Raw genomic sequence first — 27069 nt, 5'->3', positions numbered from 1 at the left:
AAGCAAAGAGCTGCCTCAGGGAGCTGAAGACCTGAAACAGCAAAAATAAAGGTTTCAAAAGCTGAAAAATAATATCCATGCATCATAATTAATCACCTGAAAATTTAACCGATGAAAATGCTGTCCGCAGAAATTTATTTATATTTCATTTCATCACGGAAATCTCATCCTGCCGGTGGATGAGGTTTGATGAAAAATGCAAAGGCCGCCTGGCCAATTCGTCCATCCGCCAACTGTAAGGTTGGACGGACTACATAAAATGACAGACAATTGCGCCGTTAATGGGCTTAACTGCCCTCTTAATTGTCGGCGGGTGCACTTCCAACTTTAGTGCGTGCCCGCCAACCGAAATATCAGCCCTTGGTCCCCAGGAAGAAGACAACATGAACGCCAGACTCAGGTAAGTCTAGACTTTTTGGACCAGGAGTGGGTGTTGGGGGGTTGGGATTTGGAGGCCATTGTGGGAGGCACAAAGTAGGGTACCCACCATGTGCACAGGGCACCCCACCAAAGGAAGTACCCTCCCCTTCCCACCTTCTCACCAGAGTTGGCGAAAAAGCGGCCTGCACGCTTTCCTCCACCTTCCGCCACCCACTGTATTATGGCGGTGGTGTGGAATTAGGCCCTTAACTAGCTCTTAATTGGCTAGTTAAGGGCCTCAATTGGCCTAAGGGTAGGTGAGCTGGCAGCTCAAGTGTGGGTGGGAAACAGTTGGCTCGCCACCCGTCTTATGTTACGTGACCTCCCACCTCAAACATGCCCAGAAAAGGGGCTGTAAAATTCAGCCCTTCATTACAGCTTATATCCAAACATGGTCCAAAGAGCTCAATCGAAAAGTGAGGTGAGAAGGATTGCCCTTGACATCAAGGCAGAATATGACCGAATGTCGCATCAAGGAGCCCAAGCAAATTTGAAGGGGGATACTCTCCACTGGTTGGAGTCATATCATACAAAGAAAGATGATTCTAGTTCCTGGAGCAAAAGGCAGTGGACCTGAAAGGAATCGGGAAAAATGGGATGTGGGTAAATTGTGACCCAGGCTCGGGACCTATCACTTGCCTGGAGCAAGAGTTGGTAGAAGCATTGAACTGGGGCATGCTCAAGTTTAAAAAAGAGAATAAAGAACAAAATGTGACATTACAGGAAGACCATGGGCAGAATTTTCAGCCTACCTGGCGGGCGGGCCCGACCCAATCTCTGGTAGGCAGGGAGCCGATCCCCGCTGGAGAAGCGGGCCCCGCCGCCATTTTATGTGGGCGGGCCAATTAAGGCCCGCCTAACGTGACGTCCGCCGGGAAGCGCTATGCGCTTCCTGTGCGGGCGGAGGGGATTCCCCAAATGCGAGAGTGAAATTGAGGCTAAGTGCTGCCTCAGGGAGATCGCTGAAAATAGTACAAACATTAAAAATAGAAAAAAAGAAAAATCCTTAACATGTCCCCCTCATGTGACAATGTCACACGAGATGGAACATGTTAAGAAATTTCATTAAAACTTTATTAAATATTTTAAATCCCTACATGAAACCTCATCCTGCCGGTGGATGAGGTTTCATGTTTTTTCTATTCCCCACCGGGGCTCCTGGTCTGCCCACCAGCCTTAAGGTTGGACGGGCAGGCCCTTTAATTGTTTTAATGATCCTGCCAATGGCCTCAATTGGCCATTGACAGGTCGGCGGGCAATAGCTGATTTTGCTGTGCCCCCGCCTTCCTGAAAATTTAAATGGAGCGGGATGATGTCAGGGGTTTCCCCCGACGTCATCCTGCGTCAATTTACATGTCGGCGAGTGGGTCCCGCCCCCTGCTCGCCGACGGCAAAATTCAGCCCCATGAGTTGATTGACTGGTGAGTATTGTAGCTGTATGTCCATGCTTGAAGGAGCTGGGAAGTTAAAATTTTCGATTTTTTTTCAAACGATAGGGGTTAAGTTAAATGTTTCAGTTAACTTCCCTATATCATCCCTGCAACATCAGCAGAAGGGAAATGAGTAGCTGGTGAGTCTTTTTAAGCACAGCAGTAAGGTTTATTATCTAATAGACAGAGGAATGGCAGAGCAGCTCTGACCTCTCCAGTGCTAAACTATGCCATGTGGGAATTCTAGGACATTTGCTGTGTCCTCAATAACCATATTTAAAGGCAGTGTTGTCAGCTGCAACAGCTTGAGCTGCAGTTGCTCATCCCTGGAACCATTCTCATGGTACAATTCTAAAGCAGGTACAGGGGCAGAGAGACCTGTGTGAATATGTGCATAAATCATTGAAGGTGGCAGGACAGGTTCGGAGAGTTGTTAATAAAGCACACAGCTTTATCAATATGGACATAGAATACAAAAGCAAGGAAGTTATGTTAAACTCGTACAGAACACTGGTTTGGCTTCGAATCGACTTTTACATCCAGTTCTGGGCATGACAATTTAGGAAGAATATGAAGGCATTAGAGAGAGTGCAGAAAAGATTAATGAGAATGGTCCCAGAAATGATCAGTTATGTAAATAGATTGGAGAAATTGGGGCTGTTTTCCTTGGAGAAGAGAAGTTGAGAGGTGATTTGATTGCAATATTCAGAATCATGAGGGGTCTGGACAGAGCAGATAGGGAGAAACTGCTCCCATCATTGGAAGGATCGAGAACCAGAGATGTTTAACGTAATTGGCAAAAGAAGCAATGGTGACATGAGGAAGAAGTTTTTTCACACAGCGAGTGGCTAGGATCTGGAATACGCTACCTGAAAGTGTGGTGGAGGCAGGTTCAATCGAGGCATTCAAGAAGGAATTGAATTATTATCTGAAAAGGAAGAATGTGCAGGGCTACAGGGAGAAGGCAGCGAGGGGGTGGCAATAAGTGAATTGCTTCTTCAGAGAGCCAGGGCAGACATAAACGGGTCAAATGGCCCCCTTCTGCACTGTAACCATTCTATGATTTTATGATTCTATGGTTGTTGAAGGTCAATCATCTCAGCTGCAGGACACTGTTTCAGAAATCCCTCAGGGTGGTGTCCTAGGTTCAACCATCTTCAGCTGCTTCATCAATGACCTTCCTTCCATCATAAGGTCAAAAATGAGGATGTTCGCTGATGATTGTACAGTGTTCAGTACTATTTGCATCTTCTCAGATGATAAAACAGTATGTGCCTTTGTGCAGCAAGACCTAAAAAATTCAGGCTTGGGCTGATAAGTGGCAAGTGACATTCACACCAAACAATTACCATCTCCAACAGGAGAGAATCCAACCTCCAAGACAATTTCCTTTTGACATTGAATGACATTGCCATTGCTGAATCCCCCACTATCAACATTCTGAGGGCTACCATTAACCACAAACTGAACTGGACCAGCCATATAAATACTGTGGTTTCAAGAGCTGGTTGGAGGCTGGGGATTCTGTGGTGAGTAACTCACTCCTGACTCCCCAATGCCTGCCCACCATCTCCAAGGCACAAGTCAGGACCATGGTGGAATACTCTCCGCCACTTTAAATTCTCGCCCTCCACAATTAGTGCACAGAGGCAGGAGCATGTGTCATTCTACAAGGTGCACTGCGGCAATGCACCAAGGCTCCTTTGACAACACCTTCCAAACCTCTAACACCCCAAAACTGAAGGGCAGCAGACATATGGGCGCACCACGGCCTGCAAGTTCCCCTGCAAGCCGCACATCATCCTGACTTGGAACTATATCACTGTTCCTTCACTGTCACTGGTTCAAAAACCTCACTTTTTAACAATAGGGTGGGTGTACCTGCACCAGATGAACTGCAGCACCACCTTTTCCAAGGCGAATAGGGATGGCAACAAATGCAAGCCTTGCTGATGATGCTCACATCCTATAAGCGAATAAATAGGGTAGATGAGCAAAGGGATAAAGTAATGAGGCAGGTTAATAAGGCAACAAAAAAAAGCAAACAACTCAACCGCAGTTCATTTCTAGAGAAATATAACTGAAAAGTGGAGAAGTTATTTGAAGCTTGTATAAAATCTTGGTTATTGTGAACATTCTTGGTCTCCATATTATAAAAGGGATTTAGAGACAATGGAAAAAGTTCAACAAAGATTTATTAGGATGAGATGGGAACTGAGAGGTCATATCTATCAAGAAAGATTAAAGAGGCTGCTGCCGTTTTCTCATATATAGGTCTTTAAGAATATGAAAAGATTTGATATTGTAGCTCAAAGAGTCATACAGCACAGAAACAGGCCCTTTGGCCCATCGTGTCCATGCCAGCCACCAAGCACCTATCTATTCTAATCCCATTTTCCAGCACTTGGCCCATTGCCCTGTATGCTATGGTGTTTCAAGTGCTCATTTAAATACTTCTTAAATGTTGTGAGGGTTCCTGCCTCTACCACCCCCTTCAGGCAGTGTGTTCCAGATTCCAACCACCCTCTGAATGAAAAAATGTTTCCCCCTCAAATCCCCTGTAAACATCCTGCCCCTCACCTGAAATCTATGCCCCTCTGGTTATTGACACCTACGCTATGGGGAAAAGTTTCTTCCTATCTACCCCATCTATGCCCCATATAATTTTGTATACCTCCATCAGGTCCCCCCTCAGCCTTCTCTGCTCTAAGGAAAACAACCCTTATCCAGTCTCTCTTCATAGCTGAAACGCTCCAGCCGAGGCAACATCCTGGTGAATCATCTCTGCATCCTCTCCAGTGCAATCACATCCTTCCTAAAGTGTGGTGACCAGAGCTGCACACAGCACTCAAGCTGCGGCCTAACTAGGGTTTTATACAATTCTAACATAACTTCCCTGCCCTCATACTCTATGCTTCGGCTAATAAAGGTAAGTATCCCATAAGCCTTCTTAACCACCTTGCCTACCAGTGCTGCTGCATTCAGGGATCTATGGACATGTATACCAAAGTCCCTCTGATCCTCTGTACTTCCTAGGGTCCTACCATTCATTGTGTATTCCCTTGCCATGTTAGTCCTCCCAAAATGCATCACCTCACACTTCTCAGGATTAAATTCCATTTGCCATTTTCCATTTAGGGAGATGGTGATGTAGTGGCAATGTCACTGTACAAGTAATCTGGAGGTACAGGCTAATACTCTGGGGACAGGGGTTCAAATCCCACTGTGGCTAGAACAGAATGGGACTGGGAGGCAGCGTGAGAGGAGTAGTGAATTTAAGTGTGAGGAAAACCAGGCCCTAGACCAGAGTGGGACTAGGAGGCAGTGCGAGAAGAGTGGCAGCCTTGGTAAGATTTAAAAAGAGTGGGAGCTGAGAGTCAGAGCGGAGATTTAAAAAGAGTGGGAGCTGAGAGTCAGAGCGGAGATTTAAAAAGAGTGGGAGCTGAGAGTCAGAGCGGAGATTTAAAAAGAGCAGGAACTGAGAGTCAGAGTGGAGATTTAAAAAGGGCGGGAGCTGAGAGAGTGGAGATTTAAAAAGAGTGGGAACTGAGAGTCAGAGTAGAGATTTAAAAAGAGCGGGAGTGGAGAGTCAGAGTGGAGATTTCAGAAAAGCTGGAGCTGAGAGTCAGAGTGGAGATTTAAAAAGAGTGGGAGCTGAGAGTCAGGGTGGAGATTTAAAAAGAGCAGGAGCTGGACTTGGAGCTGAAAGCGGCATGAGGACAAAGTGAGAGTTTGGGGAGACTCGAGGCTGACCGGAGAGGAGAAGCCAGCAAGAGCGGTATAATAGGATGTGAGAAACAGAGGCTGAGAGTGGAGAGGAGAGGCCAGCGAGAGTGGTATTAAAGGGTGTGAAAAACAAAGGCCGAGACCAGAGAGGAGAGGCGTACCCTCAGGAACTTCAGGTGGTGGAGTTTGAAGTGATGTCACGATTCAAAAAGTGATGTTATGCAGGGGAGGCAGCTGATTGGTAAGTAGGGTCAGGTGAGTGCTTCTACTTTTACTTTTTCCACTATTTAAACTGCTGCAGTCCATTAACTTAAACAAAATAAGGTGATGTCTTTGGACTGTAGTGGGAGCATTTGGAGTGGATTAAGGCCCCTAGAGTAATTAGTATTCTTTAAAGGGAGTAACTAATGAGCTTAATCTAAAGGGAAGTCATGGCAGCAGAGCTCACACCCGTGACATGTTCCTCCTGCACTGTGTGGGAAATCATGGACACTTCCAGTGTACCTGGCGACCATGTGTGCAGGAAGTGTGTCCAGCTGCAACTACTGGGCTAACCATATTTCACAGCTGGAGCTGCTGGTGGATTTACTGTGGAGTATCCACGATGCTGAGATTATCATGGACAGCACATTCAGTGAGGTGGCCACCCCTCAGGTAAAGACTGAACAGGCAGAAAGGGGATGGGTGACCACCAGGCAGAGTAGAGGAAGGCAGGTAAAGGAGCAGGAGTCCCCTGTGGCCATCCCGCTCTCTAACACACTATACCATTTTGGATACTGTTGGGGGAGACGACTTCTCAGGGGAAAGCAGCAGGAGCCAAGTCCATGGCACCATGGGTGGCTCTGCTGCACAAGAGGGGAGGAGGAAGAGTGGCAGGGCTATAGTGATAGGGGATTCAAAAGTAGAAGGAACAGACAAGCATTTCTGCTGCCCCAAAAGAGACTCCAGGATGGTATGTTGCCTCCCTGGTGCCAGGTCAAGGATGTCTTGGAGAGGCTGCAGAGCATCCTGAAAGGGGAGGGTGAACAGCTAGTGGTCATGGTACATATTGGTACCAACGATATAGGTAAAAAAAAGGCATACAAGTTGAATATAGGGAGTTAGGACGTAAATTTCAAAATAGGCCCTCAAAGGCAGTAATCTCAGGATTACTGTCAGTGCCATGTGCTAGCGAGTGTAGAAATAACAGGATATATCAGATGAATATGTGGCTGAAGAAATGGTGTAGGGAGGAGGAATTCAGATTCCTGGGACATTGGAACCAGTTCTGGGGAAGGTAGGACCAGTACAAACAGGATGGGTTGCATCTGGGCAGGACCAGGACCAATATCCTCGGGGGGGGGGCTATTTGCTAGTGTGGTCGGGAGGGTTTAAACTAGATTGGCAGGGGGATGGAAACCTGAGCAGGGAGACAGAGGAGGGGGAAACAAGGATAGAAACAAAAGACAGAAAAGTAAGAAGCAAAAGTGGAAGGCAGAAAAACAAGGGTGAAAAACAAATGGGGTCATGGTGGAAAATAAAGCTAAGATGACTAACAAGGTTAAAAAGACAAGTCTAAAGGCGTTGTATCTTAATGTGTGGAGCATTCACAATTAGGTAGATTAATTAACAGCACAAATAGATATAAACAGTTATGATATAGTTGCAATTATGGAGACATGGCTGCAGGGTGACCAAGGATGGAAACTGAATATCCAGGGATATTCAATATTTAGGAAGGACAGACAAATAGGGAAAGGAGGTGGGGTAGCATTGTTAGTAAAGGAGGAAACTAATGCAATAGTGAGGAAGGATATTGGCTTGGAAAATCATGATGTGGAATCTGTTTGGGTAGAGATAAGAAACACTAAGGGGCAGAAAATGTTAGTGGGGGTTGTCTGTTGGCCCCCAGACAATAATGGAGGGAAGATATTAAGCAGGAAGTTAGAGACACGTGCAATAAAGGTACAACTGTGATCATGGGTGACTTTAATCTACGTATAAATTGGACAAACCAAACTAGCAATAATACTGTGGAGGAGGGTTTCCTGGAGTGTGTACATGATGGTTTACTTTAGACCAATATGTTGAGGATCCAACTAGAGAGCAGGCTATCCTAGGCTGGGTATTGTGCAATGAGAAAGGATTAATTAACAATCTTGTTGTGTGGGGTCCCTTGGGGAAGAGTGACCATAAGATGAGAGAATTGTTCATTAGGATGGAGAATGAAGAAGTTGAATCCGAAACTAGGGTCCTGAATCTAAATAAAGGCAACTATGAGGGTATAAGGCGTAAATTGGCAATGATCGATTTAGGAACCTTACTAAAAGGGTTGACAGTGGATAGGCAATGGCTAATATTTAAAGAACATAAGCATGAATTACAACAATTATTCATTCCTGTCTGGCGCAAAAATAAAACAGGAAAGGTGGCTCAACCATGGCTTACAAAAGAAATTAGGGACAGTATTAGATCCAAAGAGAAGATATATAAAAGTGCCAGAAAAAGCAGCAAGTATGAGGATTTGGAGCAGTTTAGAATTCAACGAAAGTGGACAAAAAAGATTGCTCAAGAAGGGGAAAATGGAATATGAGAGTAAACTTGCAAGCAACATAAAAACTGTTTGTAAAAGCTTCTATAAATATATGAAAAGAAAAAGATTAACGAAGACAAACATCGGTCCCTTACAGTCAGAAATGGATGAGATTATAATTGGTAACAAAAAAATGGCAGAAGAATTGAACACATATTTTGGCTCCGTCTTCACAAAAGAGGACACAAATAATTCCCCAGAAACGTTAGGGAACCAAGAGCTTAGTGAGAGGGAGGAATTGAAGAAAATCAGTATTAGTAAAAAAATGGTGCCAGAGAAATTAATGGGTTTAAAGGCTGAAAAATCCCTGGGCCTGATAATCTACATCCCAGAATACTAAAGGATTTGGCCCTGGAATTATTGGATGCATTGGTGGTCAGCTTCCAAAATTCTCTCGACTCTGGAGCTGTTCCTCCAGATTGGAGGGTGGCAAATGTAACCTCAGTGTTTAAAAAAGGAGGGAGAGAAAAAACAAAGAATAACAGACCAGTTAGCCTAACATCAGTAGTGGGGAAAACGATTGAGTCTATTATAAAGGAGGGGTTAAAAGAACACTTGGAAAGCATTAGTGGGATTAGACAAAGTCAGTATGGGTTTATGAAATGGAAATCATGCTTAACTAATCTACTGGAGTTTTTTGAGGATGTAACTAGTAGAATAGATAAGGGAGAACCAGTGGATGTGGGGTATTTGGATTTCAAGACGGCTTTTGATAAGGTCCCACGTAAGAGGCTAGTGGGCAAAATCAAAGCACATGGGATTGGGGGTAATATACTGGCATGGATTGAGAATTGGTTTACAGACCAGAAACAGAGAGTGGGAATAAAAGGGCATTTTTCCAGGTGACAGGCTAATGGTGTAATGCAGGGATCAGTGTTTGGGCCCCAGCTACTCATAATATATATAAATGACTTGGATGAGGGTACCAAATGCAATATTTCCAAATTTGCTGATGACACAAAACTGGGTGGGGTTCTGTAGTTGTGTGGAGGATGCAAGGAGGCTCCAAGGGAATTTAGACAATGTGTGTGTGTGGGCAAATACATGGCAGATGCAGTATAATGTGGATAAATGTGAAGTTATATGCTTCGGTGTGAAAAACAGAAAGACTATTATTTAAATGATGATATATTGAGAAGTGTGGATTTACAAAGGGATCTGGGTGTCCTTGTACACCAGTCAATGAAAGTAAATAGGCAGGTGCAGCAAGCAATTAGGAAGGCAAATGGTATGTTATCCTTCATTGCAAGAGGAGGTGTCAGCTGTGGCTCAGTTCATAGCACCCTCACCTTTGAACCAGAGGGTTGTGGGTTCATGTCCCACTCTTGGAAACCAAGAACTGTGAATGTACTTGAAAAAGTGTTACATGCGATCTGTTGATAACTCGAAAGAATTTTTCATTGCAAGAGGATTTGAGTTCAGAAGTAGGGATGTCTTATTACAGTTGTACAGGGCTTTGGTGAGACCACACCTGGAGTATTGCATGCAGTTTTGGTCTCCCTACCTAAGAAAGGATATAATTGCCATAGAAGGAGTGCAACGAAGGTTCACTAGGTTGATACCAGGAGAGATTGTTTTGACTGGGCCTATATCCAGTAGAGTTTAGAAGAATGAGAGGGGATCTGATTGAAACATATAAAATTCTAACAGGGCTAGGCAGACTGGGTGCAGGGAGGATGTTTCCCCTGGTTGGGGAGTCTAGAACCAGGGGCCACAGTCTCAGGATATGGGGCAGGCCATTTAGGACTGAGATGAAGAAAAATTCCTTCACTCAGAAGGTGGTCAACCTGTGGAATTCTCTACTACAGAGGGTGTGGAGGCCGGGTCACTGAATATATTCAAGAAAGAAATTGATAATTTTTTGGATATTAGGGGCATCAAGGGGTATGGAGAGAAAGCGGGAATATGGTGTTGAGATAGAAGATCATCCATGATCATTTTGAATCATGAGCAGGCTCGAAGGGCTGAATGGCCTACTCCTGCTCCTAGTTTCTATGTTTCTATGCCACTGTTCTGCCCATCTTACCAGCCCATCTATATTGTCCTGTAACCTAAGGCTTTCCTCCCCACTATTTACAACACCATCAATTCTCGTGTCATCTGCGAACTTACTGATCATACCTCCTAAATTCACATATAAATCATTAATGTACACTACAAACAGCAAGGGTCCCAGCACTGATCCCTGCAGTACACCACTTGTCACAGGCTTCCAATTGTGAAAATAACCTTTAACCATCTGCTTCCTGCTACTAAGCCAATTTTGGATCCAATTTTCCAAATTGCCCTGGGTCCCATGGACTCTTACCTTCCTGACCATTCTCCCACATGGACCTTGTCAAAAGCCTTACTGAAGTCCATGTAGATTATATCAACTGCACTATCTTCCTCCGCACAACTTGTCACCTCCTTGAAAAATTCAATCAAATTTGCTAGACATGATCTGCCCCTGACAAAGCCATGCTGACGATCCCTGATTAATTCTTGCCTCTCCAAGTGGAGATTAATCCTGTCCCTCAGAATTTTTTCCAATAGTTTCCCTATCAATGATGTTAGACTTACTGGCCTGTAATTTCCTGGTTTATCCCGACTACCCTTCTTGAATAGTGGTACCACATTCGCTGTCCTCCAGTCCTCTAGCACCTCTCCAGTGGCCAGAGAGGATTTGAAAATTAGTGTCAGAGACCTTGCAACCTCTTCCCTTGCCTTCCATAGCAGCCTGGGATACATCTCATCTGGGCCTGGGGATTTATCCACTTTTATGCCTGCTAAAACCGTTAATACCTCTTCCTCTTCAATGCCAATTTGTTCAAGTATATTGCAGTCCCCCTTCCTGATTTCTACACCTATATCATCCTTCTCCATCGTGAACACAGGTGAAAAGTAATCATTCAAAACCTCACCTACATCCTCCGGCTCCATGCACAGATTGCCACTTTGGTCCCTATTGGGTCCTACTCTTTCCCTGCTTATCCTCTTGCCCTTAATATATTTATAAAATGCCTTGGGATTTTCCTTTATCTTGCCTGTCAATGTTTTTTCATGCCTCCTCTTTGCTCTCCTAATTACTTTTTTAAGTACCCTCCTACACTTTCTATACTCCTCTAGATCTTCCGCTGTTTTCAGCCCTCTGTATCTGCCATAAGCCTCCTTTTTTTCCTTATCCAATCCTCTATATTCCTTGATATCCAGGGCTCCCTGGACTTGTTGGTTCTACCCTTCACCTTTACAGGAACATGTTGGCCCTGAACTCTCACTATTTCCTTTTTGAATGACTCCCACTGGTCTGATGTAGCCTTACCTACAAGTAACTGTTCCCAGTCCACTTTGGCCAGATCCTGCCCTATCATATTGAAATCGGCCTTCCCCCAATTCAGGACCTTTATTTCCAGTCCATCTTTGTCCTTTTCCATAACTACCTTAAATCTTACAGAGTTATGGTCACTATTTCCAAAATGTTTCCCCACTGACACTTCTACCACTTGCTTGGCTTCACTCCTTAAAGTCAGGTCCAGTAACACCCCTTCTCTTGTAGGACTTTCTACGTGCTGGCTCAAAAAACTCCCCTGGATGCACTTTAAGAATTTTGCCACCTCCAAGCCTTTCACACTAAGATTATCTCAATTAATATTGGGGAAGTTGAAATCCCCAACTATTAACACCCTAATATTTTTGTACTTCTCTGAGATTTGCCTACGTACCTGCTCCTCTATCTCCCCTACTGTTTGGAGGCCCATAGTACACTTCCAGCAAAGCAATTGCCCCTTTTTGTTTTAATGTTCTACTAATGTGGCCGCATTTGAGGAACCTTCTAAGATACCATTGCTCCTTACTGTAGTAATTCATTCCTTGATCAATAGTGCAATGCCATCTCCTCTTTTAACATCCCCCCTGCCCCGCCCCACCACGCCTGTAGATTCTATACCCTGGAATATTGAGCTGCCAGTCCTGCCCTTCCCTCAACCATGTCTCTTGTGATGCAACAATATCTTATTCCAATGTGTTAAACAACACCATCAATTCATCTGCCTTACTTGTAAGACTCCTTGTGTTAAAATAGATGCAATCCAGCCTTGCATGATTCCCTTGTGCCTTAATAGACCTATATTTGCTTTGCCTTCCAAACTGACTTAGTTTCTTTTCTATATTTGACTGTGCATCATCCCCTACTGTTCCTCCACTCTGTACCTCATCCCCCTGCCAAATTAGTTTAAGCCCCCCCCCCTCCCCCCACCACAGTACTAGCAAACCTCCCCACAAGGATGTTGGTCCCATTCCGATTCAGGTGCAACCCATCTGACTTGTACAGACCTCACCTTCGCTAGAAACAGATCCCATGATCCAGGAAACTAAAGCCCTCCCTCCTGCACCATCTCTTCAGCAACCCGTTCATCTTCTCTTTCCTCCTATTGCTATACTCACTAGCATGTGGCACAGGGAGTAATCCAAAGACTACAACCTTTGAAGTCCTGTTTTTTTAATCTGCTACCTAGCGCCCTAAATTCTTGTTGCAGGACCTCATCCCTCTTTCTACCTATGTCGTTGGTACCAATGTGAACCACGACCTCTGACTGTTTGTCCTCCCCCTTCAGAATGCCCTGCAGCCGTTCTGTGAAATCCTTGGCCCTGGCACCAGGGAGGCAACACACCATCCTGGAGTCAGGTCTATGACCGCAGAAATGCCTGTCTGTACCCCTCACTATTGAGTCTCCTACCACTATTGCTCTTGCACTCTTACTCCTCCCCCCTTGTACAGCTGAGCCACCCACAGTGCCATGAACTTGGCTGTGGCTGCACTCTCCAAAGGAACCTTCACCCTCATCATTTTCTAACACAGAAAAACAGTTCTTGAGTGAGATGCACTCTGGGGCTTTCCTGACTACCTGCCTGCCTCCCTTCTTCTGACTAGTGGGCACCTATTCCCCCTCTGACTGCACTTCCTGAAGCTGCTGAGTGACCACATCTAGAAACGTGCTGTCCATGTAGCCTCAGCCTCGCAGATGCACCGCTGTGTCTCCAGCTGACGCTCAAGCTCAGATACCCGTTGCTCAAGCTGGTCAAGCCGGTGGCACTTCCTGCACATGTGGTCATCCAGTCTGCAAGGAGTGTATAAGAATTCCCCCATGCTGCAGGCTGTACAACACATGGGACTGAGTTCTTTTGCCATACTTTTTGTTTGTCTTTGATTAAAAGACTTTTTCCTTAAATTTAAGCCCTGCTCTGCTCACTGAAGTCTTGCTCTTTATAGCCCCGCTGTCAAAAAGGTGGTTCCACTTGTGGCGGGGACTGGAACTGGGGACTATTACTGCAAAATATTCACAAATAGCCTGATGGGGAATTCAAGAGAAACACCTTTACCTAGAGATTGGTTAGAATGTGAAACTAAGTACCATAAGGAGTGGTTGAAATCACTAACATAGGTACATTAAAGGGCAAGCTAGATAAACACGTGAGGGAGAAAGGAATGGAATGATGTGTTGATGGAGTTAAATGAAAAAGGGTGAGAGGAAGCTTGTGTGGAGCCTTTGGGCTGAATGGCCACTTTCTGTGCTGTAAGTTCTATGTTATACTACATAATGCCAACCTTCCCCACATGTATTTGTAATCTTGCTTCATGTGACAAAAATCTTGTAAGAAACGTTACATAGTCATAGGGCAGAATTTACATTCCCCCTCTGCAGATTGTAGGTGGGGGTAGCCGTAAAATTCTCTGTATGACCTTCCCACTTGGCTCTCACACACCCTAACCTTTCTGCAATTTTACGGTGGGATGGTTCAGTCACAGGCCGGGTGCCCCCCCACCCCACACCCCCCCACCCCCCTTGTCCCAATTCAGGCCCTTAAGTGGCCAAATAATGACCACTTAAAGGGTGCTTCCTGCCAAGCCTCAATTTTCAGGCTGGTGGGAGGAGTTCAGGAGCAGGGGGGAAGCCTGAAAGGTGGCGTTGCTCAGGCCTCGAGCTGGAAGGTTTGGGAGGTGGGGAGAGGTGCTTGGCACCACCATCAACAGCCTCCTTTTAACATTGGGTGCCACCCACCTCACCCCAAAAATGTGCCTCCTGTGTGTGTTTCTTCTCGCTCCCAGTATCTCCACCATCACCCCTACCCCTCTTTGCCCATCCCCCTGGATCTTACCACCCCCCCCCTGCCTTGAGATGCCCAAAATTTACCGGGTCCTGGACTTCTGGAACTCAGACTCTGGGGACTGCTTGCGGCCCCAGTCCTGTCCACCGCAGCTTCTGACGTTGCTGGGACTAGAGGCCTACTGGCCAATCAGGTTGGCCGGCAGCTCTCCGAGGCAGGACTTCCAAGTGAGAGGCAGAAATCCTGCCTCCAGCCAATTAACACTCCTTGGAGCATGAAATGGCTGCGGAGCAGCTTGTATCAGTGGTAATTTTCTTCTCTGCCAACTCCTCGGATGGCGGGAAAGGGAACTCCACCATTTGAAAATTCCTGGCTATAGAGTAAATCAAAACTCTCACTTTTTTTATATCATATTTTCCATTAAATGTCTTATAAAATTTGTCACAAACTTCCTTTGCGGATCATATTTAAATAAAATACTTATAACCACAAACTGAAAATATTCAAGCAAAATGCAGAATTGTTGGCAAAATATTAAAATAGTTTTAAAAATATCAAACAGTAACTTATATTGCTAAACAAACAGGTTTTTTGTCAAAGCTTTTTACCTTGCACTCATCAGGGCAATTGGCAAGAGTACCAAATGTAAAGGTAACAACAATTTATACTGTCTGAGAAGACAGTGCAGATTTCTTGGCAAGTGGACTCTGATTGGTAGAAGCATTGCCATGGAGAATGCACCAGTTGATGGTGACTGACAGTTAGCTTCCAAGCATTGTTTGAATTTAAACCAGGCAACTTGACTCTGATTGGTCAAGGCATTGCCCTGGGGAATGAACCAGCGAATGGCTGTCACTTTGTTTTGTTAACTGAAACAGGTGCAATGTGTGTACATGTTCTTTCTGTCTGCAAAGAACAGGGCCCTGTGTATTAATATGTGTAGCTTCCAATACACACAAATGCACCACACTGTGAGCCCTACTGACAATCTTAAATTGGTTGTCACAAAATAAACAAAACAAAAAGTAAACAAAAACTGCTATTCACTGGTTCATTCCTCAGGGCAATGCCTTCACCAATCAGAGTCAAGATACCTGGTTTAAATTTCAAACAATGCTTGGCAATTATGAGTGTGATGGAATACATTCCATTTGCCTGGGTGAGTGCAGCTTCAACAACAGTCAACAAGTTCCAGAATAAAGCAGCCTGCTTCATTAGCATCCCATCAACAAACATTCACTCCCTCCACCACCAACGCACAGGGCCAACAGTATGTACCATCTACAAGATGCGCTGCAGGATCTCACTAAGCATCCTTAGAGAGCACCTTCCAAGCCCATGACCACTATCATCTAGAAGGACAAGGGCAGCAGACACATAGGAACACCGCCCCCTGGAAGTTTCCCTCCAAGCCACACACCTTGCTGACTTGGAAATATATCACCGTTCCTTCACTGCTGCTGGGTCAAAATCCTGGAACTTCCTTCCTAACAGCATTGAGTGTACCTACACCAAATGGACTGCAGCAGTTCAAGAAAGCAGCTCATCACTGCCTTCTCAAGGGCAATTGGGGATGGGAAACAAATGCTGGCCTAGCCAGCGATGCCCACATCCCAGGAATGAATTAAAAAATTCACCATCAACTGGTGCATTCTCCATGGCAACACCTCTACCAATCAGAGTCCACTTGCCAACCAATCAGCACTCTCCCCTCATACAGTATAAATTGTTGTTCCCTTTACATTTGGTATTCTCGTGAATTGTCCTGATGCATGCATGATGAAAAGCTTTAACAAAAAATGTCTCTTTTCAGCAATACTCAAGTTCTGTACCACCAAACGACTATTTATATTTATATCGTGCCTTTAAAATAATGAAACATACCAAGGCACTACAGAGAAGCATTATAAAACAAAATATGACATTAAACCACATAAGGAGGTATTTGGTTAGATGAACATAGGCTTGGTCAAAGAGAAGGTTTTAATGAATGCCTTAAAGGAAGAAAGCAAGGTAGAGAGGTGAGAGGTGTAGGGAGGAGCTTGGGGCTACAGCCACCAATGGTGGAGCAATTATAATTGGGACTGAGGCCTGAATTAAGGGAGCACAGTTTTGTTGGAGGATTGTGGGATGAAGGAGATTAGAGAGAAAGGGAGGATGTAGGAATAGTTTGTAGGAGTAACTTGTAGGAACAGTTTGTCAGAACTCTGTATATGCTTATTGCTGCGTAAATGTTAAACTAAGAACACGGAGAAATAATGTCAAGCCACTATGTTATGAAGCTTGTGATGAGGAACTTATGCTTGTACTTGGGAGTACACTGTGATTGTATCTCTCTAAGTGACCTTTGTTGCAGACCGGACAGCTGACCTCCAAAGCAACAAAGGGCAAAGGCTTCAGACATCCTGAGGTGATTAATGGCAATGTACAGAAGGATCACATGAGAAAGTAGACTGTCTGTAATGTCTTGAAATAAGTCTAACATGGTATGGACCAACACTAACTGATCAAGTTTCGAATGAAACAATCAGGTAGCCAAGACGGGTCATGCAGGACAGCTTCCTCATGCATAGACTAACATAAGAGAAACTGGAAGACCCTCTTCAGCACTGCAGAGAAGGAAGACCAAAGATCAAAGACAAGAAGACAAAAAAAAACGGAACTGGAACTGGGTGCTCAGCCATCCAAGCTTGATACAGGAAGTAAAGTCTGTGTTGACCTGTTCATTGCTGCCTAAGTTTGTAAGTTGTTGTACTTAATGAACTTATTCCAAACTTGTTGTGGTAACATGCTTGTCTCCGAAATTATTTGTCACTTCCTGATCTAGTTGAAGGGAGAAATTCTTTACAAATTAAATTCCTTACAAGGGGTGAGGCCATGGAGGGGTTGAAAATAGGAAAGAGAATTTTAAAATCAACATTGCTTGACCAGGAGCCAATGTAGGTCAATGAGCACATGGGTGACAGGAGAACAGAACTTGCTCCGAGTTAAGACATGGGCAGCGGAGATTTGGATGGCCTCAAGTTTACAGAGGGTAGATTGTGGGAGACCAGCCAGAAGTGCACTGGAATTGCCAAGTCTGGAGGTAGCAAAGGCATGAATGAGGCTTTTAGCAGCAGATGAGGTGAAAAATGGTGAAGTTGGGTGATGTTACTGAAGTAGAAATAGACCTCTTAGTGATGGCATGGATAGGAGGTTTGAGGCTTGTCTCAGGATCAAATGTGACACCGAGGCTGGGAACAGACTAGCTTAAATCTCAGATTCTTGCCAGTGAACAGAATCGAGTCAGTAGCTAGGGAACAGAGTTTGGAGTGGACATCAAAAACAATGGCTTCAGTATTTCAATATTTGACTGGAGGAAATTTCAGTTCGTCCGCTATTCAATGTTGGATAAACAGGAGGTATTAGGTCAGATGACTAAAAGTTGGGCACAGAGGTAAGCATTAAGGACGGTCTCAGAGGAAGAAAGTGAGGTAGAAAGGTGGAGAGATGTAATGAGGGTTTTTGGGGCCTAGATAACTGAAGGCACGATTATCAATAGTGAAGCAATGGCAGTCTTAGCAATGGCACAAGTATCACATGGATATGTAGAAAATTATATCACCAGAATAAATTTTTGTGTATCTTATTTTGTCTGCAGTGTGAATGTGCCACAAATGTTCCATAGCAACTGTATTTATTGGAATATTATAGGTAAAATATTTGCAGAATCACCTGCTTCAGGCACTGGAAAGCGAATGTTAAATCATTATGTTTATTTCAAACTTTTGCAGCGTGCAGTTCCTTTTACTAAACTGGTGTAAATTATTGCTGGTGTTTTCTGTCAAATATATTAAAGTTTTTATCTTCCCTCTGGGGTTTTGTTTGATGCCCTTTAATCCTCTTGTTACTTTCTTTCAAGTAGATAATCGCCTCTTTTGGGTTTTGCTCTTTTATACCAAAGGTGGTGGTGAGAGTTTTTATGTTACTGAGCTATTTAAAACGAACCTAGTTTTAAAGAATTAAAAATTTAAATCAATCTTAAGGATTGGCTGTTGAGGACAGGCGGGCGGGTGGGTGGGCGGGCTGGAGATGGTTCTGGTGGGGGTAGGTGAGCAAAATTAGCTCAAACACTTCCTGTCTATACCCATCCATATTATCTTTAAAGGCTACTTAAGGCCATTAAAAACCTAATTAATCCCGATTTCACGTTGCCCGCGCGATTTTGCGCTCGTCGCACAGCCAAAGCAGGCAGGCGGGCAGCCCATTTTTTGCAAAACCTCATCCAAGGGCAGGATAAAAAGGGTCAGCAGCATTGCCATTGGGAGTAGTGAGGAGTTGAGGAGGTAGTTTGCTGCTGGTTGCTTATTGGAACTTGACAGCTTCACCTCTGTCCTGAGCTTCATTCTTAGCATTTCCAGGCTTAAGTTCAAGACTCATTGGTGTCTTCAAGGCCCTCGAGGATTTTGGCCGTCTGGACCCTTCCAGGTATCAGGCAGCCTTCTATAACCCTAGTAATAGGGATTGTGGTCTCTGCTGGATGGACTGCCTCCTCTGAAGAAGAGAGGGGCAGAAGGGAGAGGAGGCCAGGTATCCCAGTGCAGCTTCCAGGGGAGGGACCTGTGGGAGGAGAGGCACAGGCACAAGGGACGCAGGACCAGCAAGTAGTCCAAGGCACTAGGGGCTGCAGAATATGCCACTATCCTGCTGCCAGGGTTTACAGACAGTGATGCAGCTACCTCAATATGTCCAAGGTGCAATGCCGAAGGAGGGAGACAGTGACCTCCATTTGCCAGTGGCCCTGAAGGTCACAGTGACCCTTAATCTCTATGCCTCTGGCTCTTTCCAAGGGTCAGTGGGTGATCTGTGTGGAGCCCCCCAATCAGCTGTCCATTGTTGCATCAAGCTGGTGACAGAAGCTCTGTACAGGCGGGTAATGACATTTCTTCATTTCCGTACGGCTGAGGCCAGCCAGGCTGAGTGAGCCAGAGGGTTTGCAGCGATTGCTGGGTTCCCACGCTTGCAGGGTGCAGGTCAGCGGAGTGCCTTCATCAACAGGAAGGGATTCCATTCAATGAATGTCCAGATAGTTTGTGACCACTAGACACACATTCTACAAGTGTGTGCAAGGTACCCGACAGCTCCCATGACGCTGACATCCTGAGACACCCGCAGGTGCCAAGGCTCTTCAGTGCTCCAGCCCGACTGGATGGATGGCTGCTGGGTGACAAGGGCTATCCATTGAAAAGGTAGCTTTGAAGCCTCTCCGCACCCAAGAACAGAGGCAAATCATCGTTATAATAGGAGTCATCCCTCCACAAGGGCGGTGGTAGAGAGGACCATAGGTCTTCTGAAGATGCGCTTCCGATGCCTGGACCATTCAGCGTGTGCCACTGATAGTGGTTGCATGCTGCACTCTCCGCAATCGGGTTCTAGCAAGGGGGGGCGCACAGGAGGTAGAGGATCTTGAGGCAGCTCCACAGGCTACAGAGGATGAATCCAGTAGTGAGTCAGGAGAGGAACATGGTGAGGAGAACGCTGAGGGCGTGGAAGCAGATCTCTGTATCCTCCAGGGAGGCAAGGACACCAGGGACACCTTGATCCAACACTCCTTCAACTGGGCTGCCAAAGATCAGCTTCAAACACATGCCTGGGCTGCCGCCTCCATCCAGGATGCCTGAAATGACCCTTTCCTTTGACCCCAAAGTCCACTCAGTACCTGTGCAATAAAGTTTAGAGCCACTCACATCCAGCATTACATACTGGGGTACCACAAAAATGTGAAGCAGGCCATTATGACAAAAGCAAAATTTATGTAATTTTCACATTCAAAACAAATGAACATTACCATCTCTGGTGTTTATTTCCACATCAGTAAACATATAGACAAAACATTACAGAATAAAAGATCACCTGTGACCAGTCCCTCTTGAGCTCATGGTGCCTTAAACTTATGTTTACGAGTGCTGCCTCTTAGTGCCCCCCCACCCCCCACCCGCTTGCTGGCAGCGGCATTGGGGACAGCCTGCTGACTCTGCTGACTTGCTGGCCTTGATGATTTTGGCGGTCATCCTCTGGCCAGTGGAGCTTGTGCTGGCCCCTCCTGGGAGGGACCGGCGAGTGCACGGCTGGCATCTCCCCAATCATTGCAGCTTCATCAGTTGCCACGGTCGCTGGCAGAGGGGCGGAGGAGCTGCTGCCATCATCCAGAGCACCCTGAGAGAAATCACAGAAACAACAGGCAGCTCGTGCACCAACGTGAGGTTGCTCTGGACCTCCCTGCTTGCCATTGATATGACGGGTACCTGGCTGGGATACTGGGTGCCTCATCCATCTGCCATAAATCCAATCACAATATACACATCAAAACTTGTACATTCAGTGTAGGTGACACGGGTATTCGTGAAAAAGTTCAGAACTGGACCTTGTTGTGTTTCTATAACAATTGTCTGAGAGACTGGTCCATTATCTTTCCAAGTGCGAGTGGAAGATAGAATCGTTCATAAGCACATAGATCATATTCGTGCTAGACATTCCAACGACCAACTATTCCGCCTGTGATTAACAACGAACCGCCAATTCCTGAGGTGACAAATCGACCTAGAATAGACATGCCTGACGTCTTTATAGAGATGCCAAACCCAGAACTGCCATTTTCCAATGATGTGTCTAATGCTGCAGTTCCAGATCCTGTCAATCCTGTTGAGGAACCTCAAGTGGTAGAGCTACGCCACTCTAGCCATATAAGGAGAGCACTTCAGAGACGTAATTTTTAATCACCTGAAGTTGTATATATGTTGGATATTCCTGTAAATAGAAATTGTAAAAAACTAAATGGGGAGGAAATGTAATAACAGAGTATAGCCTCTCCTGCTGTCTATCAGGGGTCATATGATGTTCTGGGAGGCTTCAACCAATGACCCCCAAACACGGGCAATCCAAGAGGTGGGGCTTCCTGATGAGAGTCCTGATCGAGCATGTAATACCTACAAAGCTCTCTGTAATAAAGTTTATCTGTTTCTTGTTGAAACCTATCTGCTCTGTTCAGTCATTACACATGTGCAATGCATTTATGAACTTCTGCTCTTTGGTACTGGGAAGAAAAGTTACCTGCCAGTAATCCAAAGTCAAAAAAAGACTCCACTCATTCAGTTTCTCTGACTCAGCACAGGCCAGGGCGCAGTTAGTGCTTTACATTTCCTGAATTACAGTCATTCTGTTTCAGAAACAAGATATGGACCATGCAAAATTATATAAGAATCTTAAACAAAATTTAAAATTCATTACCAAAGTTTCAGGGTCGCTCTTAGGCTTGCAGTAAAGAATGAAGATCCTGTCCCAAATCATGGGAAAACAGTTGTTTTGATCATTAGAGGGAGTGTCCCATGTCTGTACTGGTGCAACAGAAGTGGTTACCTTAACTGTTAGGAGAAAAAAAACCCGCTGAGATGAGATTTGTTGGGCCTGATGTAGAGCACACTGAGAAACATTCCTGGGGTCACCTGACCCTGACAATTTCCCTAATAATTCTCCAAAGCTTCCTACTAATTTTGTGGGTGGAACGGAATTGCGGGCTGATGAAATGAGGGAAGCTGGAGGAAAAGTCTTCCCCCTCCACCCTTTCCCAAAATTTAGGCCAGGTTTTATACAAGGTACAAATCTGATGGATTCAAGTTCTGTCCCAAATTCCACATCCTCCCCTAGGGTGATCCTCCCATTCTATACACATTCCTTGATTCCCTTAATTATGATTCCTTAGTCTATAAGCCGAAAAGAGTTAATTTGCAATTTTTGACTGAGATTCGTATCCTGTTTTAGAGTTTCTAGATACTCCAACAGTAGCAAATCTTTGAGTTGGTGACTATTTTGCATCAAAGTTTTTATACCAGCTGTTGCCATTTTCAGCCTGCTCGTGCTTCCATGACATGTTTTGCATTTTCAACACCTCAGTTTCCTTTTGTCTCTAAGTCTGATTACACCTGCCCACCATCATCCTCACCACCACCCCATTCCCCACCACCCAATTTCTGAGGCCTCAGAAACACGTAATACTCTTTGGCATGTAGCTATGGCAACAGCTTGATTCAGTTAGTAGCCCTCTTGCCTTGGACTCAGAAGATTGTGAAATCCAGCCCTATACCAGATTTCAATGGAAATCAAAGTTGGGCAGTTTTATAATAGGTGACCAATCCACAGTATCAGTTTACGTCTCGGTGGCCTGTTGAAAATCCACCATTCATAACGTATTAATGTTAGTGCTCGTTTTGAGCCAGACCAAGTAGTCCTGGGTAATGATAGCAGGAATCAGATGCACAATGTTTTTCTGTACTCTCTGAACAATGTTTTAATCTTAAACTTATGTTCCTACTGTGCCAAAGTATACTGTGTAACACAATTTCATTTGCAATTGGCTTCTCCAGCTTCTGCTGAAACTTGACTCACATGAGGCACATCCACACTGGATAATCTACACAATGTATGACCCGCCACGTGTGGTGACAATGTAAGTTTTGGTGCAAACCAGGGATGAGGAACATCAGTTACTTGGGGAGGCTAGAAATGACAGGGTTGTTCTTTTTACGGAAGAGAAGATTAAGGGGAAATTGAATGAAGAGTTTTAATAAACTAAATATAAAGAAAATATTTCCACTGGCAGGCAGGTTGGAAATCAAAGGATAGATAGTTAAGGTTTCAGGCAAAAGAATCAGAAGGAAGATGAGGAGAATTTATTTTCATGTAGCAAGTTGTGAATGCATTGCCTGAAAGAATGATGGATGCAATTCATTATATCCTGCAAAAGTGATTTGGATATGTACTTGAAAAGGAAAAAATTGCAGGTCTATGGGAATAGAGTGGGGGAATGGAACTAATGGAAAAGCTATTTTAAAGAGCCAACACAAGCATGATAGGCCAAACGTGCTATAAGATTCTGTCATTCTATAACCTCTTCAGGAACACCAACTACTCACCTAGAGAAGCAGGCAAAACGTTATGTGGATCTAGGTGGGGAATTTTACAGTTAGGGCTACTTGGATTTTACAGCCTTTAGGAACTGTTACATTAGCTTAGCTTGGCCCATTATAATGCAGCTCCGGTTATGGCACAGTGGATGGTAAATGCCGAGCTGCTCAAATCCCAGAAGGAAACTTGAAACAGCTGCCACAACTGTTTTGCGAGTTGTATTTTACTTTGAGAAGAGGGCCTTGAATTCAATAGTAATAAGTCCACCGAGACTTAGAGGTTTTTTCAAAACTAAATTAAACATATATTAATAAAAGAAAAGATTTTAATATCATATATAGGTCTATAAATTACAATAATAATTTCTAAATCCCCTAATTAATCTAGCTCCCAGTTACGCCTCTGTTAAGGCAGCAGCAAACAAAATAGATTTCAACAGACCCAGGCAAACCACACAATACCCTGGACAGTGATATTCAAAGTTAATTTTCTTAACTTCGGTTCCTATAGATGGCAACTTGGTGCACAGAGGCTGGAGGCTTTTCACACTTGGGTTGGATCTTAGAATGCCTTTCCCCTTACACATAACCTCATCTCCTATATACATGTTTTTTCCTTTTTAATGTAAATTCCATTGTTCCAATATATCTTTGTAACTTTATTCTTCTCATAATATAAATCTTTCATAGTACTCATATTATCAGTAACTTTTGGGAAAAATAAACACACTGTTGGGCTTAGATTCTTATGGCTAGGTGTAATATCTTACCATCTCTTTTAAATTCAAACTAACCTAATTTATCTAAAAATGCAAATGTTCCTCACGCTTCACATTTTAAAACTTCAGTCATGTTTACGTATTTAGCATTTTGAATCTGGCTTCCCTTTTGATAACGCAAAAGTTCCAGACCAGCTGTCTCTAATTCAATTAAATTCCCTCACAAACACATCCACACAGAGAAACTAATCCAAACCCCACTATTAACCTACCTTTACAATAAATCACGATAATATTATGAAAATTATTATATTTTCAGGTCACTCCGCAGTTCTTCATGGAGCTGGCTCATGGATTGCACTTCCTTGTAATCCAAATAAAATATGGAATAAGGTAAAATGGCTTATATGAGATTTCCATAGCACCTTTCTATTGCCCTGAGTCTAACATCTTAACATATTAAAGGCAAACAATACACCTAATTGCAGAATATTATTTCTATCTTCCACACTTGCCTTCTGTGGGGCACGCCTGAGTTAATGGTAATTGCGCAGTTTTTTGCTCGGGACTGTGAGTCCCAGTGATTGGCTGAAAACAGTTTCAATCCATTTCACTTGGGACCATTGCAGCTGGTAAGACATGTATTTACAGGCACTCAGAGTTAACTCCATTCAAACCCAAGCCTCACAGGTGAAAGGAAGTAAGCTCATTCACTATGATACCCAGCCCCTTGTGGATCCTCCTGTGGTTAAATTAAAAGAAAAGATTATAAAAAGAATGATAAAGAGAAAGAAAAGTGGGCAAGGCAGTTTTTTTTTGTCTTTTTTATCTTTCTTTTTTCCTACTGTCACACTTTCTAAAATCTAATCTTGTGACACGTAGACCCAACAAAAACATACCTTTCTCTCCAGTTTCCGAGTTAGAGGTTACTCCTGGGACAATTTGTTTTTACAGAATGAAAGAAGCGTGGCCATAGTAGCATAAGCAAAACTGGAACCAAGCACTGACATCAAAGTGAAGCAAAGGCATTTGCACTCACTTCAACTGAGTTCACCATGGGTGGAATTTTATGCTGGCAGGATTTTACGTTCCATCATTTTACGTCAATGGACTTTTAAACAGCTCGCTGAATTTTACAGACGAACCCCTGCCCCCATGGTTGTAAATTCCGTCCTATTGTTGATCAGCGGGCAACCATAGGCACAGCGCCTACTCATGTACATTTTAAGCTTTAACTTCCGAGCTCCCCAGTGTTGGTTTGGAGGGGGGTACTCCAAAGATGCGTTCGGGAATCCCTTTTGGAGATTCACATGTAAGGATTTGCATAGCAATTTACCAGAAGCGCAACTTCCCCTGTGCAATTGCCCTGCACTGGGAACCATCTGGAAATGTGATTTAAATTACAAACTTTGAATGTTTTTGACTGTCTGACTGGGTTACATCAATAGTTACCCAGAAAATGCTAGAAGAGCTAAAACCACTTCTAACTTCCGGGTAACTATTGTATGGACCCAGACACCCCAGAGTCCCCAGGGGACTTCCCCACTCCCTGACTGCCCCTCCCCCCCATGGGGTTTGCCTGCCCCCCACCCAACCCCACAAGGTGTCCCCCACTACTCCCCCCACAGGATTCCCAAACCCGCACAGGTCTCCTCCCCATCCCTGGCGAGCCCAACTCTCACCCCGGCCTGCTGCCCCCAGGCCTGACTGGACACAACCCAAGGCCTGACCTCCACCCCGCCCCCACCACCGCTATCCCCCCCCACCGAGGCTCAACCCTCCCCTGAGCCCTGCATCCCCCCACCAAGACCTGACACCCTCCACCCCCACTGAGACCCAACCACCACTCCCCCCAAGGCCCAACGCCCCCCCCCCACTGAATCCCAATAGGCTCCCACCCGAAGCCCTTCCCCTATACCCCACCGCAGGCCCGACCCCCGACCACCGACCTCCAACCCCCGACCTCCCATACCCCCAACCTACAACCCCACCGACATCTGACCACCACTCCAGGCCTCCAATCCCTCCATCCCCACAAATCCTATCGACTTACCTTAGATACTTACCTTCTCCCTGGCCTGTCAGAGACCTTTAAATTTCACTGGACCTTTAAACTTACCTGGTTTACAGCAGCTAGTGCCGTAGAAATAGGGGCTTGGCCTCCTTCACTTCGACTCTCCTGCACTTCGACGATGAGCCCCAGGGACTTGCCCGGCCTGAGTCAGAAGTTCAGGCAAGATAGGATCCAAGAAAAATGTAGCTAAGTAATTGGGCACGGAGTGGCAATCCAACACCGATTGCCATTCTGAGGAAGTTCAGGCCCATGATGTGACTTCCAATCAACAAAATCTAGAGTCATTCTAAAATTGGGATTTGGGTGGAGAAACTAAATGGTATCATAATTCTACTCAACTAGAAAGAACTTGCGTTTGTATAGTGCCTTTCCCATTCATAGGATATCCCAAAACATTCTTTTTAAGATGTAGCTATTGCTTTTATATGAATGAACTGAGTGACATTTTGATGCTTCTCAAATCGGCAATAAGTTACAAGTTTTATGTTGATAGGCCAGATTTTCAAAAGCCCATGAAGGAGAGTCTGAGTGCAGATGTACATTGAAAATTGTAATTCCGGAGGCTGTCCCTGGATCTCGGCTACTCTAGGATGCTACGCAATTTTCAAGGAGAATGTGGGAGGGGACAGCGGGCAACCCGCAAGCCTCCAATTAACCAATTGCTAAGCTCATTGTGGAGCTCATTAACAGTCGTTTGAGCAGCAGTTTGCCATTTTTAACTGGGAGGCATGGGGCAAATGGGAGGTCTGGGACCTTTTAGGGTGCACTGTCATGAACACAGCGGGGGAGCCATGAGAGCTAATGGATGCATTGGTCAACAGTTGTGAGAAATAGAGATTAATAATCAGTTGCTTAACCAGTTGCATTGAGTTACCATCTCTGGTGCTGAGAGGCTTTCATGACCCCTCCTACAAGGTTCTTCCCCTGTGACTAAGGATAAGGTAGAGACAACTTGCTCCCTTGTCTCTGCTCACACCTGAGATGCACATGGCTTTTGTCTCAGTGAGGAGTTGCCCATGGAGGGCAGCCTCTGTGGCAGGGCCAACCTCTGACACAGGACCTTGTGGCGTGAATGGTTCCTCAGTCAGCAACACTGTGTGGTCAA

The sequence above is a fragment of the Cetorhinus maximus genome, chromosome 4 (genome assembly GCF_964194155.1).
Source record: "Cetorhinus maximus chromosome 4, sCetMax3.hap1.1, whole genome shotgun sequence".
In the NCBI taxonomy this organism is placed as follows: Eukaryota; Metazoa; Chordata; class Chondrichthyes; order Lamniformes; family Cetorhinidae; genus Cetorhinus; species Cetorhinus maximus.
Note: the sequence above shows the minus strand (reverse complement) of the source record.